Source organism: Symphodus melops, assembly GCF_947650265.1.
Source record: "Symphodus melops genome assembly, chromosome: 6".
Lineage (NCBI taxonomy): Eukaryota > Metazoa > Chordata > Actinopteri > Labriformes > Labridae > Symphodus > Symphodus melops.
The window spans coordinates 27,910,036-27,927,295 of NC_136696.1; the positions used below are offsets into that span (position 1 = coordinate 27,910,036).

At 45.0% G+C, this 17,260-nt stretch overlaps 1 long non-coding RNA gene across 1 annotated transcript; it reads right to left on the minus strand.

Moving 5' to 3' along the window:
- Positions 1–929: 929 nt before the first annotated feature.
- LOC306826071 lies at positions 930–4,474 on the minus strand. The gene is made up of 2 exons (XR_013779360.1): positions 3,632–4,474; positions 930–2,378 (listed from the first exon to the last, which is right to left on the minus strand). It is a non-coding gene; the product is annotated as an uncharacterized lncRNA (long non-coding RNA).
- Positions 4,475–17,260: the final 12,786 nt, after the last annotated feature.

Consider the following 17,260-nt stretch of genomic DNA (forward strand, 5'->3'; position numbering starts at 1 on the left):
TGTATCTCTTCTCTTGGAAATATTTTTTCACAAACAGATCAGCTGAAATATTTCATAAAGCACTCTGTGAGCGGGTCAGTAAATATCAAGACCAATTTACAAAACACAACGAAAGAAATAAAAGACTTTATTTTATGTTTGGAACAAAGTTTTTTTTACATACAAAGCAAAACAAATACAACATATTTGTAAATCATTTTTTAAAAACTGTTTCAGAAAGCAGAATTTATTTGATCATGTGACTTTGTCTGCTGAAAACATCAAACTGAAGAAGACGTATTTTGGAGTCTGTTTTGTGTCTTTTTTTTATCTGACCATCGTTAAGATGTGTCTGACCTTTTCTGATAGATTCCTACAGGAATTAATTGGCATTACAGACATTTTGAATTTTCCTTCTTTCACAAACAAGCATGTGACGTCCGGAACAATCACGTTGAGAGACCATTTTTATAAAAATATGAACAACTCAATGGTCTCTCTCATGTGTGAACTGCCAGGTGGTGTTTCAGAAGTTCAATTCGTATAAATCTTTTACCACAAACTGAACAGCTAAATGGTTTCTCTTCTGAGTGAACTGCAGAGTGTCGCTTCAGATCTTTGTTTTGTGTAAATCCTATACCACAAACTGAACAGCTAAATGGTTTCTCTTGAGTGAACTAAAGAGTGTTGCTTCAGATTTCTGTTTTGTGTAAATCTTTTACCACAAACTGAACAGTTAAATGGTTTCTCTTCTGAGTGAACTGCAGAGTGTCGCTTCAGATCTTGGTTTTGTGTAAATCTTTTACCACAAACTGAACAGCTAAATGGTTTCTCTCCTGAGTGAACTGCCATGTGGGTCTTCAGATTTCCATTATATGTAAATCTTTTATCACAAACCTAACAGCTAAATGGTTTCTCTCCTCAGTGAACTGTCATGTGGGTCTTCAGAGTTTGATTTAGGGTAAATCTTTTACCACAAACTGAACAGCTAAATGGTTTCTCTTCCGAGTGAACTGCCATGTGGGACTTCAGATATCTATTTACTGCAAATCTTTTACCACAAACTGAACAGCTAAATGGTTTCTCTTCTGAGTGAACTGCAGAGTGTCGCTTCAGATCTCTGTTTTGTGTAAATCCTTTACCACAAACTGAACAGCTAAATGGTTTCACTTCTGAGTGAACTGCCGAGTGTTGCCTCAAATGTCCATTTAGTCCAAATCTCTTACCACAAACTGAACAGCTAAATGGTTTCTCTCCTGAGTGAACTGCAGAGTGTCGCCTCAGATTTGTATTTAGTGTAAATCTTTTACCACAAACTGAACAGCTAAACGGTTTCTCTTCCGAGTGAACTGCCATGTGGGACTTCAGATATCTATTTAGTGCAAATCTTTCACTACAAACTGTACAGCTAAATGGTTTCTCTCCTGAGTGAACTGTCATGTGGGTCTTCAGATTTTGATTTAGGGTAAATCTTTTACTACAAACTGAACAGCTAAATGGTTTCTCTTCCGAGTGAACTGCCATGTGGGACTTCAGATTTCCATTTTGTGTAAATCTTTTATCACAAACGGAACATTTGAAGGGTTTCTCCCCTGTATGGGTCCTCATGTGTTTAACAAAACCCCTTCGGGAAGAAAAACTTTTTTTACAAAGTGAACAGCTGATTTTTTTGCAATTCAAAAGTTTCACTCCCGTTTGGATTTCTTTTTGTTTTTTTGGTTTCTTTTGTCCGGAGCTTGTGGCACATTCAGAGGAGCTGACTGATATTTTAGCTGTATTACATACCACATTACTCACAGGTACATCTTTGTTCTGCACAGGGTTTACATCTTCCTGACGATTCCTAGAGCCCTCCAAAGCCCACCTTGTGTCATCTGCCTTTGATTCAGAGAGTGAAGTGTTGTCAGGAGATTCTGCTATGTCGTTGTTTGGCAGAAGTTTTAAACCTTCCTGAGGTTTATCTCTCTCCTCCCAATCACCACTGTCATCAGTATCAGATTCAGAAAAGTCTGAAGTCTTGTCAGGAGTATCTGGCTGTAAATGACTGTCTGGATTAAAGTCTCTGCCTGGTTCTGCTCCTCCACAGTCCTCTCCGTCAGCTTCTGTTTTTATATGCTGTGTGTCTCTGCTCTCTTCACTTTGGTTTTCATGAAGCTGTGAGATCTGAGGTTTCTCTTCGTCTTCTTCTTCCTTCTTCACGGGGACAAGTTGGAACGTTAACATGCTGATATCAAACTCCTCTGACCCCTGAAGCTGCTCTCCTTCCTGTCTGCCCCACAGTTCCTTCTCTTCATCTTTAATTTGTGCTGAGTTTGGTGGCTCGCTCTGGTCCAGTCTAGGGCTCAGATCCTGCTGCTCAGGGGAAACCTCGTCTTGACTCACCACCAGCTGCTGCACATCTGTGAAAACAGTGAAATACATAAAGTGCTAAAAACCTGAATTTACTAATCAGATGAAACCACTGATAGCACTACTTTATACAGGGTATGCACGAGATGTCTCAGTGGGCGGAGTCACGAGTGACAGAAAGCTCATAGTGGTGTCAGGAAGCAGTACATGGCTTTATGTCTTTTCTGTGATGAGGGGACCTCAGGGCTCGACGATCCATCACTCCACATCGATGCTTTGATTGGTTGAACAAAGATTCAATAGAATCGGTGTAAACATCAATATATGACATCATCTTTACAGATGTTCCTTTAATTTGAAATTCAAGTCAAAATTCAAGTTCAGTGTTTATTAACAGCTTGTTGCTCTTTTTGTGTGACTCAATCAAACACACCGACAGTATCGTGACAGTTCTCTCTGTGGACATGTGTTCATGGCGTTTTTTTGTGCACAAACTATCACATAAGCCGAGTCCCATTCCAGCGGCCGCAGCCTTCGTGGGCTGCGTTGTCAGAACGATTGCGTCACACCGGTGTGATAAGTGCCGTCCCAATTCAGCGGCTCCTTCGAATGCAGCCTTCTTTTCCCCGATTTGGAGGCTCCAACGGTTGGGTCCTTTGCAGCCTTCCCTTCCCACGATGCATTTCCCGCAAAGGACATTCAGCATTAACGTTAACAATGGCATCCTTCAGCCCGACCGGCTAAAATGCTGACGATCTAATCGCTGTGTCAGGGCCTTTAAAGTCCCTGGAAGCCTGTTATTTATGATCTTATGTACACAACATTAACTCTCTTCAAGTGTCAGAGATGACGTCTTCACCGTTTGTTGAGATTTGGTCATTTTGTAACTGCTGTCTGCGGACATGTGGAGCTGCACAACTCGAGTGGTCAGCCTGCAAATAACACTGAAAACGGCCGTAATCCGTACGCAGTCCCTGGAGGAAACAGTGACATTCACAGAGCCGTGTTTGAACCTACAACTTTTCTGACTTTGGTCAACAGGTAAAAGGCAGCCATGACACCACCCTGGCTGATTGTAGGAGACGAAAACAAACATTGGTATCTATTTGACAAGCCCCTCCCCCTCAGCTTGTTTCTTCAGGGTCAGATGGGGAAATTTTGGTTCAATATATTTGATCAACACAGTGACATTCACACGATCCTGCAACACAATTATTTCTCGCTCGTAGGGAAAAGTCAATCAAACAAACAGGTAATGTTCACATTTACTGGAAATAAAAAAGCATAAAAAACCAAAACAAACCTAATCTGTGGAGGCAGACTCTAGGGTTGAAAGCAGCATCCAGCAGGTGAAGTTGTTGCTTCATCTCCCGTTTCAATCGACGGGTTTCCTCCTCATATTCTGCTTTTGTTCCTTCAAACTGCTCCAGAATCTCTTCAGCAGCTGCAGGCAGTCTCTGCTCGGTGAAAGCTCTCAGCAACTCAACTTCAGACATTTTAGAAAAATCGCGGCAACTTCTCTCCTCAAAACTCCGTTTATATTTCAAACTGACATTGCTGATCCGTTACCATAAACATAGATGTGTAAAAAGCCCCCTTTTCACATAGCAGTCCGGTACGGATCAGTACAGTTTGGTTCGGTTAAGCCTGATCCGCTAACCGCTAACAGCTAACAGCTAACCGCTAACTAATAAATTCAACAAAAGGAGAAAAACGCTGGAAGACATCAAGCGGTTCATCCACTTTGTCACTGGCATGTGGATCTTTATCACAAAACTCAATCCAGCTTTGTTTCAGTGAAGGCTGTGTGCCTCGAGGAGAAACAAACAGAAGTAAACGATCACCGTCTGTGGTTCTTCTTCTTCCTCTCTTAGAGTTCCGGCAGGCTGTACACTGTGAAGTGTAATGCTGCCCTCCACAGTCTCGGAGTGTATAATTATTTCAGATCTTTTGATACAGGCCAGTAGCGTGCAAGAAACAAAGAATTGCGCCTGCAACACACTGGGCATTTATTTCCACAGAAAATATGGACTTCAATGAGAAGGATGAGAGTCCCAAGTCAGATAACTCCCTGAATAACTGACTTCTTTCATTCTTATAATTACAACACACAAACACAACATGTCGGACTGTTTCTTCCTGTCCACATTGACACAGGCCATCAGGATGTTTACCTATTACCTTTAAGTAACTGGCTAGAACACATTATCCTAACCTCAGCCTAGTTAAAACCACATCGTCCTTTCTGCTTAATTTCAGCAGAAGCCTTTTCCTTTTAACTGATGGTTGCAGAGAGAAACAACGCCTGCCCTTTTGCTCTTCATCCCATTCTCTCTGCCATTGACACTCTAACTTTTCTTTACATATACTATAACATTCACTCTTCCCAAGAGGAACATTCATGTCAATACTCTGTTTACTCAAAGACTCTTTTGCAAGCTTGTCAGAGATTTCATTTCCCTCGATCCCTGAATGACCGGGTACCCATAAAAACCCAATTTGACCACCTACATTCTCAACTTCTAGTAAGCAGCACAGGATCTCCTCAACTAAATCAGGACGAGATGTTGATGTCCCCTCTCTTAATGCCACCAGTGCTGCTGTTGAGTCAGAACAGATTACAGACCAATCTGTGGTTCACACATGGTGTTTTTTTTTTAACAGTTGTAACACAGGAAGTGACGAATCTTTCAACCAATCAGCGGACTGCGGTGTTTAGCTCCACCTTTTCGGTTCGGCTCGAAAAAATAGCGCCGGTGTTTCCTACGAAAATTCGCCTATAGGATTTTTGCATTGGATTTTGGATCATTGCAGAAAATAATCTCTGTGTCAAACACACATTTCTGACGCGTTGTTGTTTTGTTTAGTGGGATAATATTTATAGATAAACATCATTTATATGAAGTTTGAAGAGTTGATGCAGCTGAGAGAAGTAAAAAGCTAACGTAGTGTTACAAGCTAACTACACCGCGGTCGATTTGTAATGACGTCACAACTGTTATGCTTCATCGATCTAATCAGCGGATTTGACAAGCTAGCTAAACGTTAGCTTAATAAGCTGTTTATTAAGCCAATATTTGCAAGAACACTGAAAAACATGACTAGAGGCTGTAAGGAGGATTAGTGAAAGAGTTCCCAGCGTGATGACGTTTAATGTCTGCAACAACCACTGTAGTTTCAGTTAGCTACTCGTTAGCAACCGCCGTTTAAAGTTTGCGTAAAAACCTTAAAAAAAGTAAAAGTACAGAAGGAAGGTAGAAGAGAAGCTGCAGCTGAACAACATGAGGGAGGTCTGGGAGGGCATGAAGACCATCACAGGCTGCAAGAAGAAAAACAACAACGCAGAAGACGGGGACCCTGAGAGAGCAAACCAGCTCAACTTGTTTGACTGCTCCGTCGCTGCAGCCAGTGCCTGTCCCCCCAGCACCCCTCTACACACCCCCTCCCTCCCTCTCACTCCCCCCACACCTCCAAAACACAATCTCCAGAGACAATCCACCCCCCCCCCCCCTCCACCCCCACCCCACCACCATCACCAGAGACCAGGTGAGCAAGGAGCTGAAAAGACTCCGCCCCAGGAAGGCAGCAGGCCCGGACAAGGTGTGTCCCAGGATGCTAAAGGCCTGCTCTGCTGAGCTGGGGGAGCCACTTCAGCACGTCTTCAACATGAGCCTGCGGCTCGGGAAGGTTCCTGTGCTCTGGAAGACCTCGTGCCTCACCCCGGTCCCCTAGAAGAAAAACCCCAGTGAGCCAGGCGACTTCAGACCAATCGCTCTGACATCCCACGTTATGAAGACCTTTGAGCGGCTGCTGCTCCAACACCTCAGACCCCAGGTCCAACACGCACAGGCTCCCCTGCAGTTTGCATACCAGGCAAAGGTGGGCGTGGACGATGCCATCCTCTATCTTCTACACAGGGCTTACTCTCATCTGGACAAAGGGAGCAGCGTGATGAGAATCATGTTCTTTGATTTCTCAAGCGCCTTTGACACCATCCATCCCCTCCTACTGAGAGACAAGCTGACCGAGATGAGGGTGGACTCGCACCTGGTGAGGTGGATCACAGACTACCTCACAGAGAGACCACAGTATGTCAGACTGAAGGACTGCACATCTGACACTGTGGTCAGCAGCACCGGAGCACCACAGGGGACTGTGCTCTCCCCTGTCCTGTTCACCCTGTACACCTCTGACTTCCAGTATAACTCTGAGCTCTGCCACATGCAGAAATACTCGGACGACACTGCGATAGTTGGTTGTGTCAGGGATGGACAGGAGGAGGAGTACAGCAGCCTGATCGAGGACTTTGTGACGTGGTGCAGTGCCAACCATCTGCAGCTAAACACCTCCAAGACCAAGGAGATGGTGGTGGACTTCCGAAGGAACAAACCACATCTAGAACCTGTTTCCATCGGGGGGGTCTACGTGGAGGTGGTCAGGACCTACGGGTATCTGGGACTGCAGCTGGATGACAAGCTGGACTGGTCGCCTAACATGGACACTACCTGCAGGAAGGGACAGAGCCGTCTGTACTTCCTGAGAAGGCTGGGGTCCTTCAACAACTGCAAAAAGCTGCTGCAGATGTTCTACCAGTCTGTGGTGTCCAGCGTCCTCTTCTACGCCGTGGTGTGCTGGGGAGGAAGCTGCAAGAAGAGGGACGCAGCACGCCTGGACAGACTGGTGAGGAGGGCCGGCTCTGTGGTGGGTACAGAGCTGGACTCACTGGTGACAGTGGTAGAGAGGAGGTCTGTGGACAAAATGCTCTCCATCATGGACAACACACACCACCCTCTGCACAGCACCTTCACCGGCCAGAGGAGCATGTTCAGTGACAGACTGCTGTCACAGTCGTGCTCCACGGACAGGCTCAAAAACTCTTTTGTCCCCCTATAGGCCATAAGACTGTACAACACTTCACTGTCACGGACCCTGGACTCATTTTTCACTTTTTTTTCTCACTCCTCATCTGCACTGCTGACCTCAGAGTCAGCCCCCAGTTGGACACTGTAATGCATATTGATAGTTCAGCTCAACACATCTTCGACGTCTGAAATAGAAATACAGGAGAGAAACCCTCAGACTGAGTTAGAAGCTAAAACGTCCTGAGAAGTGAGCGTGAGTGTTTATCAGTGAAATGAAGAGACTGTCGGTATTTTCTTTAATAGTTTAAGTAAATTCCCAGTACAAAATAATACATTATTTAAATACTTAAAACACTGTAAGCCCTGATTTCATGTCCCCACCAAAGTCAAAGTCAAACCTACACCCTTGACTGTAACTGTGTGTGTTTGATTAGAAATAATACAGTGTGTGTGTTTGATTAGAAATAATCCAGTGTGTGTTTGTGTGAACATAAACAGCTGTTAGTCTGATTGACAGCTGAACGTGATCAGCTGATGTCGCGTCATGTGACGCTGTCGAGGAAAGGACGTCTCATGTCTGTTAAAACTGATTTCCTCGGTCCTCTCTCCTCGGCTTCGTTTCCTCCGTGCATCTCTGGTGGGCGGGACTAAGACGCAAGTGGAGGAGACAACTTGGAGTACACTTGATGCAATAAGGGAACCGGAACGTCCCTTATGGTGCGAGGACCTGAGGGGCCTCGTTGTAAAAGTTCTGTGAGTGAAGCCATGAAGGGCTTTAAACACAAGCAAGATATTTACGCGTCTATTCTTAACTGGGAGCCGGTGCAAGAAGGTCAGAAGAGGTGTTATGTTATGACATGTTTTGCATCTGCAAAAGAGTCTGGCTTCAGCATTTTGAACAAAATGTACATGTGTGTAGAGGTCTGGTTCATATCAAAATATTGAATTTCAGTGGTTGGGTGTGGAGGTCATCAGGGCATGGGGTACATCCCAAGTTTCTTATTTGCAGTCTCCTCGGTCCTCGGTCGAACCGGAAGTAGTTCCAAAGCCGCCATGTTGAGGATCGTTCCAAAGCTCTTATAGCGAACGGAGGAGAGAGGATCGAGGAGAGAGGAGGCTGATCCGAGGAGCGATGACCGAGGAGACACGAGAGCTGACTTCACGGAAGTCTTTTCACTGACAGACACGCCCCCTTCTCGTATATCACTCATTGATTGGACGCTGCACAGGATCAGACTTCAGTGAAACTTCTCAACATGAGCAGAGTTTAATACGGGAGAAAAGACGGACATTAAAAAGAGGCTAAACGGAGCGTGGGACATTTAAACAGATGATGAACATCAGTGAGTTTGTAAAGAGTCGCTCTGTGATGAGCTGGGATTAAAAAGAGTCTGACATGAAGAGGAGTCCGTTCTATATTCTCACTTATTTATCTTCTGAACGTTTCATCATTTAGATTCTAATCAATCATTTTCAGTATCCTGACACATAAATATCCGTTTATAAAATACAGAGTTCGTTGTCTAAATACAGGCCAGGTAAAGTCAAAACTGTTTAATAATAATGAATAATTAAAGACAATTCAAAATGAAATCTTTTAGTCAGTAGAAACTGTCCTTTTGGTTATGAGTAGACTGCAGGTTGTTCTTCAGGTAAAGGCACTAAACACTGTAACTGTGTGTGTTTGATGAGAAATAATACAGTGTGTGTGTTTGATTAGAAATAATACAGTGTGTGTGTGTGTGTGTGTGTGTGTGTGTGTGTGTGTGTGCGTTTAATGAGAAATAATACAGTGCGTGTTTGTGTGGACATAAACAGCTGTTCGGATGATTGACAGCTGAACGTGATCAGCTGATGTCGCGTCATGTGGCGCTGTCGAGGAAACGACGTCTCATGTGTCTTTAAGCTGATTTCCTCAGTCCTCTCTCCTCGGCTTCGTTTCCTCCGTGCATCTCTGGTGGGCGGGACTAAGACACAAGTGGAGGAGACAACTCGGAGGACACTCGGTGCAAATAAGGGAAATGAGATTGACCAATGGATGTGGCTTAACCAAGGAGACTTTTACATGTGGCTGCAGGAGCTGGGGATAAACCTACCAGTGATCCACGGCTGCCCCTGGCTGCATGAACATCCAACGGTTGTCTCAGAGCTACATTTTGTTTGCACATCCTGTACTGCAGAGGAAACACATGTAAGGACTATCTTCTGTGTATCTCTTCTCTTGGAAATATTTTTTCACAAACAGAGCAGCTGAAATATTTCATAAAGCACTCTGTGAGCGGGTCAGTAAATATCAAGACCAATTTACAAAACACAACCATGGAAATAAGACTTTATTTTATGTTTGGAACAAAGTTTTTTTTTTACATACAAAGCAAAACAAATACAACATATTTGTAAATCATTTTTTAAAAACTGTTTCAGAATGCAGAATTTATTTAATCATGTGACTTTGTCTGCTGAAAATATCAAACTGAAGAAGATGTCTGAACATCGTTAAGATGTGTCTGACCTTTTCTGATAGATTCCTACAGGAATTAATTGGCATTACAGACATTTTGAATTTTCCTTCTTTCACAAACAAGCATGTGACGTCTGGAACAATCACGTTGAGAGACCGTTCTTATAAAATTATGAACAACTCAATGGTCTCTCTCATGTGTGAACTGCCAGGTGATGTTTCAGAAGTTCAATTTGTATAAATCTTTTACCACAAACTCAACAGCTAAATGGTTTCACTTCTGAGTGAACTGCCGAGTGTCGCCTCAAATGTCCATTTAGTCCAAATCTCTTACCACAAACTGAACAGCTAAATGGTTTCTCTCCTGAGTGAACTGCAGAGTGTCGCCTCAGATTTTGATTTCGTGTAAATCTTTTACCACAAACTGAACAGCTAAATGGTTTCTCTTCCGAGTGAACTGCCATGTGGGACTTCAGATATGTATTTAGTGCAAATCTTTCACTACAAACTGAACAGCTAAATGGTTTCACTTCTGAGTGAACTGCAGAGTGTCGCCTCAAATGTCCATTTAGTCCAAATCTCTTACCACAAACTGAACAGCTAAATGGTTTCTCTCCTGAGTGAACTGCAGAGTGTCGCCACAGATTTGTATTTAGTGTAAATCTTTTACCACAAACTGAACAGCTAAATGGTTTCTCTTCCGAGTGAACTGCCATGTGGGACTTCAGATATCTATTTAGTGCAAATCTTTCACCACAAACTGAACAGCTAAATGGTTTCTCTCCTGAGTGAACTGCCATGTGGGACTTCAGATTTTGATTTAGGGTAAATCTTTTACTACAAACTGAACAGCTAAATGGTTTCTCTTCCAAGTGAACTGCCATGTGGGACTTCAGATTTCCATTTTGTGTAAATCTTTTATCACAAACGGAACATTTGAAGGGTTTCTCCCCTGTATGGATCCTCATGTGTTTAACAAAACCCCTTCGGGAAGAAAAACTTTTTTTACAAAGTGAACAAATGTTTTTTTTGCAATTCAAAAGTTTCACTCCCGTTTGGATTTCTTTTTGTTTTTTTGGTTTCTTTTGTCCGGAGCTTGTGGCACATTCAGAGGAGCTGACTGATATTTTAGCTGTATTACATACCACATTACTCACAGGTACATCTTTGTTTTGCACAGGGTTTAAATCTTCCTGACGATTCCTAGAGCCCTCCAAAGCCCACCTTGTGTCATCTGCCTTTGATTCAGAGAGTGAAGTGTTGTCAGGAGATTCTGCTATGTCGTTGTTTGGCAGAAGTTTTAAACCTTCCTGAGGTTCATCTCTCTCCTCCCAATCACCACTGTCATCAGTATCAGATCCAGAAAAGTCTGAAGTCTTGTCAGGAGTATCTGGCTGTAAATGACTGTCTGGATTAAAGTCTCTGCCTGGTTCTGCTCCTCCACAGTCCTCTCCGTCAGCTTCTGTTTTTATATACTGTGTGTCTCTGCTCTCTTCACATTGATTTTCATGAAGCTGTGAGATCTGAGGTTTCTCTTCGTCTTCTTCTTCCTTCTTCACGGGGACAAGTTGGAACGTTAACATGCTGATATCAAACTCCTCTGGCCCTTGAAGCTGCTCTCCTTCCTGTCTGCCCCACAGTTCCTTCTCTTCATCTTTAATTTGTGCTGAGTTTGGTGGCTCGCTCTGGTCCAGTCTAGGGCTCAGATCCTGCTGCTCAGGGGAAACCTCGTCTTGACTCACCACCAGCTGCTGCACATCTGTGAAAACAGTGAAATACATAAAGTGCTAAAAACCTGAATTTACTAATCAGATGAAACCACTGATAGCACTACTTTATACAGGGTATGCACGAGATGTCTCAGTGGGCGGAGTCACGAGTGACAGAAAGCTCATAGTGGTGTCAGGAAGCAGTACATGGCTTTATGTCTTTTCTGTGATGAGGGGACCTCGGGACTCGACGATCCATCACTCCACATCGATGCTTTGATTGGTTGAACAAAGATTCAATAGAATCGGTGTAAACATCAATATATGACATCATCTTTACAGATGCTCCTTTAATTTGAAATTCAAGTCAAAATTCAAGTTCAGTGTTTATTAACAGCTTGTTGCTCTTTTTGTGTGACTCAATCAAACACACCGACAGTATCGTGACAGTTCTCTCTGTGGACGTGTGGTCATGGCGTTTTTGTGCACAAACTATCACATAAGCCGAGTCCCATTCCAGCGGCCGCAGCCTTCGTGGGCTGCGTTGTCAGAACGATTGCGTCACACCGGTGTGATAAGTGCCGTCCCAATTCAGCGGCTCCTTCGAATGCAGCCTTCTTTTCCCCGATTTAGAGGCTCCAACGGTTGGGTCCTTTGCAGCCTTCCCTTCCCACGATGCATTTCCCGCAAAGGACATTCAGCATTAACGTTAACAATGGCATCCTTCAGCCCGACCTGCTAAAATGCTGACGATCTCCTCGCTGTGTCAGGGCCTTTAAAGTCCCTGGAAGCCTGTTATTTATGATCTTATGTACACAACATTAACTCTCTTCAAGTGTCAGAGATGACGTCTTCACCGTTTGTTGAGATTTGGTCATTTTGTAACTGCTGTCTGCGGACATGTGGAGCTGCACAACTCGAGTGGTCAGCCTGCAAATAACACTGAAAACAGCCGTAATCCGTACGCAGTCCCTGGAGGAAACAGTGACATTCACAGAGCCGTGTTTGAACCTACAACTTTTCTGACTTTGGTCAACAGGTAAAAGGCAGCCATGACACCACCCTGGCTGATTGTAGGAGACGAAAACAAACATTGGTATCTATTTGACAAGCCCCTCCCCCTCAGCTTGTTTCTTCAGGGTCAGATGGTGAAATTTTGGTTCAATATATTTGATCAACACAGTGACATTCACACGATCCTGCAACACAAATATTTCTCGCTCGTAGGGAAAAGTCAATCAAACGAACAGGTAATGTTCACATTTGACTGGAAATAAAAAAGCATAAAAAACCAAAACAAACCTAATCTGTGGAGGCAGACTCTAGGGTTGAAAGCAGCATCCAGCAGGTGAAGTTGTTGCTTCATTTCCCGTTTTAATCGACGGGTTTCCTCCTCATATTCTGCTTTTGTTCCTTCAAACTGCTCCAGAATCTCTTCAGCAGCTGCAGGCAGTCTCTGCTCGGTGAAAGCTCTCAGCAACTCAACTTCAGACATTTTAGAAAAATCGCGGCAACTTCTCTCTTCAAAACTCCGTTAATATTTCAAACTGACATTGCTGATCCGTTACCATAAACATGGATGTGTAAAAAAGCCCCCTTTTCACATAGCAGTCCGGTACGGATCAGTACAGTTTGGTTCGGTTAAGCCTGATCCGCTAACTGCTAACAGCTAACCGCTAACAGCTAACCGCTAACAGCTAACTAATAAACTCAACAAAAGGAGAAAAACGCTGGAAGACATCAAGCAGTTTATCCACTTTGTCACTGGCATGTGGATCTTTATCACAAAACTCAATCCAGCTTTGTTTCAGTGAAGGCTGTGTGCCTCGAGGAGAAACAAACAGACGTGAATGACCACCGTCTGTGGTTTCTTCTTCTTCCTCTCTTAGAGTTCCGGCAGGCTGTACACTGTGAAGTGTAATGCTGCCCTCCACAGTCTCGGAGTGTATAATTATTTCAGATCTTTTGATACAGGCCAGTAGCGTGCAAGAAACGAAGAATTTCGCCTTCCTTTTAACTGATGGTTGCAGAGAGAAACAACGCCTGCCCTTTTGCTCTTCATCCCATTCTCTCTGCCATTGACACCCTAACTTTTCTTTACATATACTATAACATTCACTCTTCCCAAGAGGAACATTCATGTCAATACTCTGTTTACTCAAAGACTCTTTTGCAAGCTTGTCAGAGATTTCATTTCCCTCGATCCCTGAATGACCGGGTACCCATAAAAACCCAATTTGACCACCTACATTCTCAACTTCTAGTAAGCAGCACAGGATCTCCTCAACTAAATCAGGACGAGATGTTGATGTCCCCTCTCTTAATGCCACCAGTGCTGCTGTTGAGTCAGAACAGATTACAGACCAATCTGTGGTTCACACATGGTGTTTTTTTTTTTTTACAGTTGTAACACAGGAAGTGACCAATCAACCAATCAGCGGACAGCGGTGTTTAGCTCCACCTTTTCAGTTCAGCTTGAAAAAATAGCGCCGGTGTTTCCTACGAAAATTCGCCTACAGGATTTTTGCATTGGATTTTGGATCATTGCAGAAAATAATCTCTGTGTCAAACACACATTTCTGGGGTCGCCGGTGGCGCAGCGGCAGTGCGCGCGACCCCACATATTGAGGCTCAGTCCTCACGCGCGGGCGGCCCGGGTTCGACTCTGGCCTGTGGCCCATTTCCCGCATGTCTCTCCCCACTCTCTTCTCTGATTTCCGACTCTATCCACTGTCCTCCCTCTATAATAAAGGCATAAAAGCCAAAAATAAATTTTTTTTAAAAAAAACCCACACGTTTCTGATGTGTAGCTGTTTAGTTCAGCGGGATAATCTTTACAGATGAACATCATTTATATGAAGTTTGAAGAGTTAATGCAGCTGAGAGAAGTAAAAAGCTAACGTTATGCTACAAGCTAACCACACCACGGTTGGTTTGTAATGACGTCACAACTGTTATGCTTCATCGATCTAATCAGCGGATTTGACAAGCTAGCTAAACGTTAGCTTAATAAGTTGTTTATTAACCCAATATTTGCAAGAACACTGAAAAACATGACGAGAGGCTGTAAGGAGGATTAGGGAGAGTTCTCAGCGTGGCCGGTACGGATCGGTTATTTGGGAAACTTTCCCGGGATTAGTGTATGGAAACGCTGCAAATCGGCGTCCATTTGCGTATGGACCGTATGGAACTTCTGTATGGACGTTGTGGTTCCCACTAAAACTGTGCGCTGCTTCCCAAACAACAAGCCCTGGATCACCAGCGATGTCAAGGAGATCCTTAACAGGAAGAAAAGGGCATTCAAGGAGGGAGACCAGGCAGAGCTGAAGCGTGTGCAGGGGGAACTCAAGGTCAGACTCCGAGAGGCAAAGGAGGAGTACAGAAGGAAGGTAGAGCAGAAGCTGCAACAGAACAACATGAGGGAGGTCTGGGACGGCATGAAAACCATCACAGGCTGCAAGAAGAAAAATAACAACGCAGAAGACGGGGACCCTGAGAGAGCAAACCAGCTCAACTTGTTTTTTAACAGGTTTGACTGCTCCGTCGCTGCAGCCAGTGCCTGTCCCCCCAGCACCCCTCTGCACACCCCCTCCCTCCCTCTCACTCCCCCCAACACCTCCAAAACACAATCTCCAGAGACAATCCATCCCACCATCACCAGAGACCAGGTGAGCAAGGAGCTGAAAAGACTCCGCCCCAGGAAGGCAGCAGGCCCGGACAAGGTGTGTCCCAGGATGCTAAAGGCCTGCTCTGCTGAGCTGGGGGAGCCACTTCAGCACGTCTTCAACATGAGCCTGCGGCTCGGGAAGGTTCCTGTGCTCTGGAAGACCTCGTGCCTCACCCCGGTCCCCAAGAAGAAAAACCCCAGTGAGCCAGGCGACTTCAGACCAATCGCTCTGACATCCCACGTTATGAAGACCTTTGAGCGGCTGCTGCTCCAACACCTCAGACCCCAGGTCCAACACGCACAGGATCCCCTGCAGTTTGCATACCAGGCAAAGGTGGGCGTGGATGATGCCATCCTCTATCTTCTACACAGGGCTTACTCTCATCTGGACAAAGGGAGCAGCGTGATTTCTCAAGCGCCTTTGACACCATCCATCCCCTCCTACTGAGAGACAAGCTGACCGAGATGAGGGTGGACTTGCACCTGGTAAGGTGGATCACTGACTACCTCACAGAGAGACCACAGTACGTCAGACTGAAGGACTGCACATCTGACACTGTGGTCAGCAGCACCGGAGCACCACAGGGTACTGTGCTCTCCCCTGTCCTGTTCACCCTGTACACCTCTGACTTCCAGTATAACTCTGAGCTCTGCCAAATGCAGAAATCCTCGGACAACACTGCAATAGTTGCTTGTGTCAGGGATGGACAGGAGGAGGAGTACAGGAGCCAGATCGAGGACTTTGTGACGTGGTGCAGTGCCAACCATCTGCAGCTAAACACCTCCAAGACCCAGGAGCTGGTGGTGGACTTCCGAAGGAACAAGCCACATCTAGAACCTGTTTCCATCGGGGGGGTCTACGTGGAGGTGGTCAGGACCTACGGGTATCTGGGGCTGCAACTGGATGACAAGCTGGACTGGTCGCCTAACATGGACACTACCTGCAGGAAGGGACAGAGTCGTCTGTACTTCCTGAGAAGGCTGGGGTCCTTCAACATCTGCAAAAAGCTGCTGCAGATGTTCTACCAGTCTGTGGTGTCCAGTGTCCTCTTCCATGCAGTGGTGTGCTGGGGAGGAAGCTGCAAGAAGAGGGACGCAGCACGCCTGGACAGACTGGTGAGGAGGGCCGGCTCTGTGGTGGGTACAGAGCTGGACTCACTTGTGACAGTGGTAGAGAGGAGGACTCTGGACAAAATGCTCTCCATCATGGACAACACACACCACCCTCTGCACAGCACCTTCACCGGGCAGAGGAGCATGTTCAGTGACAGACTGCTGTCACAGTCGTGCTCCACGGACAGACTCAAGAACTCTTTTGTCCCCCTATAGGCCATCAGACTGTACAACACTTCACTGTCACGGCAGGGAAGAAGCACACGGTGAACCCTGGACTCATTTTTCACTTTTTTTTTCCTCACTCCTCATCTGCACTGCTGACCTCAGAGTCATCCTCCAGTTGGACACTTTAATGCATATTGATAGTTCAGCTCAACACATCTTCGACGTCTAAAATAGAAATACAGGAGAGAAACCTTCAGACTGAGTTAGAAGCTAAAACGTCCTGAGAAGTGAGCGTGAGTGTTTATCAGTGAAATGAAGAGACTGTCGGTATTTTCTTTAATAGTTTAAGTAAATTCACAGTACAAAATAATACATTATTTAAACACTTAAAATACTGTAAGCCCTGATTTCATGTCCCCACCAAAGTCAAAGTCAAACCTACACCCTTGACTGTAACTGTGTGTGTTTGATTAGAAATAATACAGTGTGTGTGTTTGATTAGAAGTAATCCAGTGTGTGTTTGTGTGAACATAAACAGCTGTTAGTCTGATTGACAGCTGAACGTGATCAGCTGATGTCGCGTCATGTGACGCTGTCGAGGAAACGACGTCTCATGTGTCTTTAAGCTGATTTCCTTGGTCCTCTCTCCTCGGCTTCATTTCCTCCGTGCATCTCTGGTGGGCGGGACTAAGACGCAAGTGGAGGAGACAACTTGGAGGACGCTTGATGCAATAAGGGAACCGGAACGTCCCTTATGGTGCAATGACCTGAGGGGCCTTGTTGTGAAAGTTCTGTGATGTAAACTGGAGTGAAGCCATAAAGGGCTTTAAACACAAGCAAGATATTTACACGTCTATTCTGAACTGGGAGCCGGTGCAAGAAGGTCAGAAGAGGTGTTATGTGATGACATGTTTTGCATCTGCAAAAGAGTCTGGCTTCAGCATTTTGAACC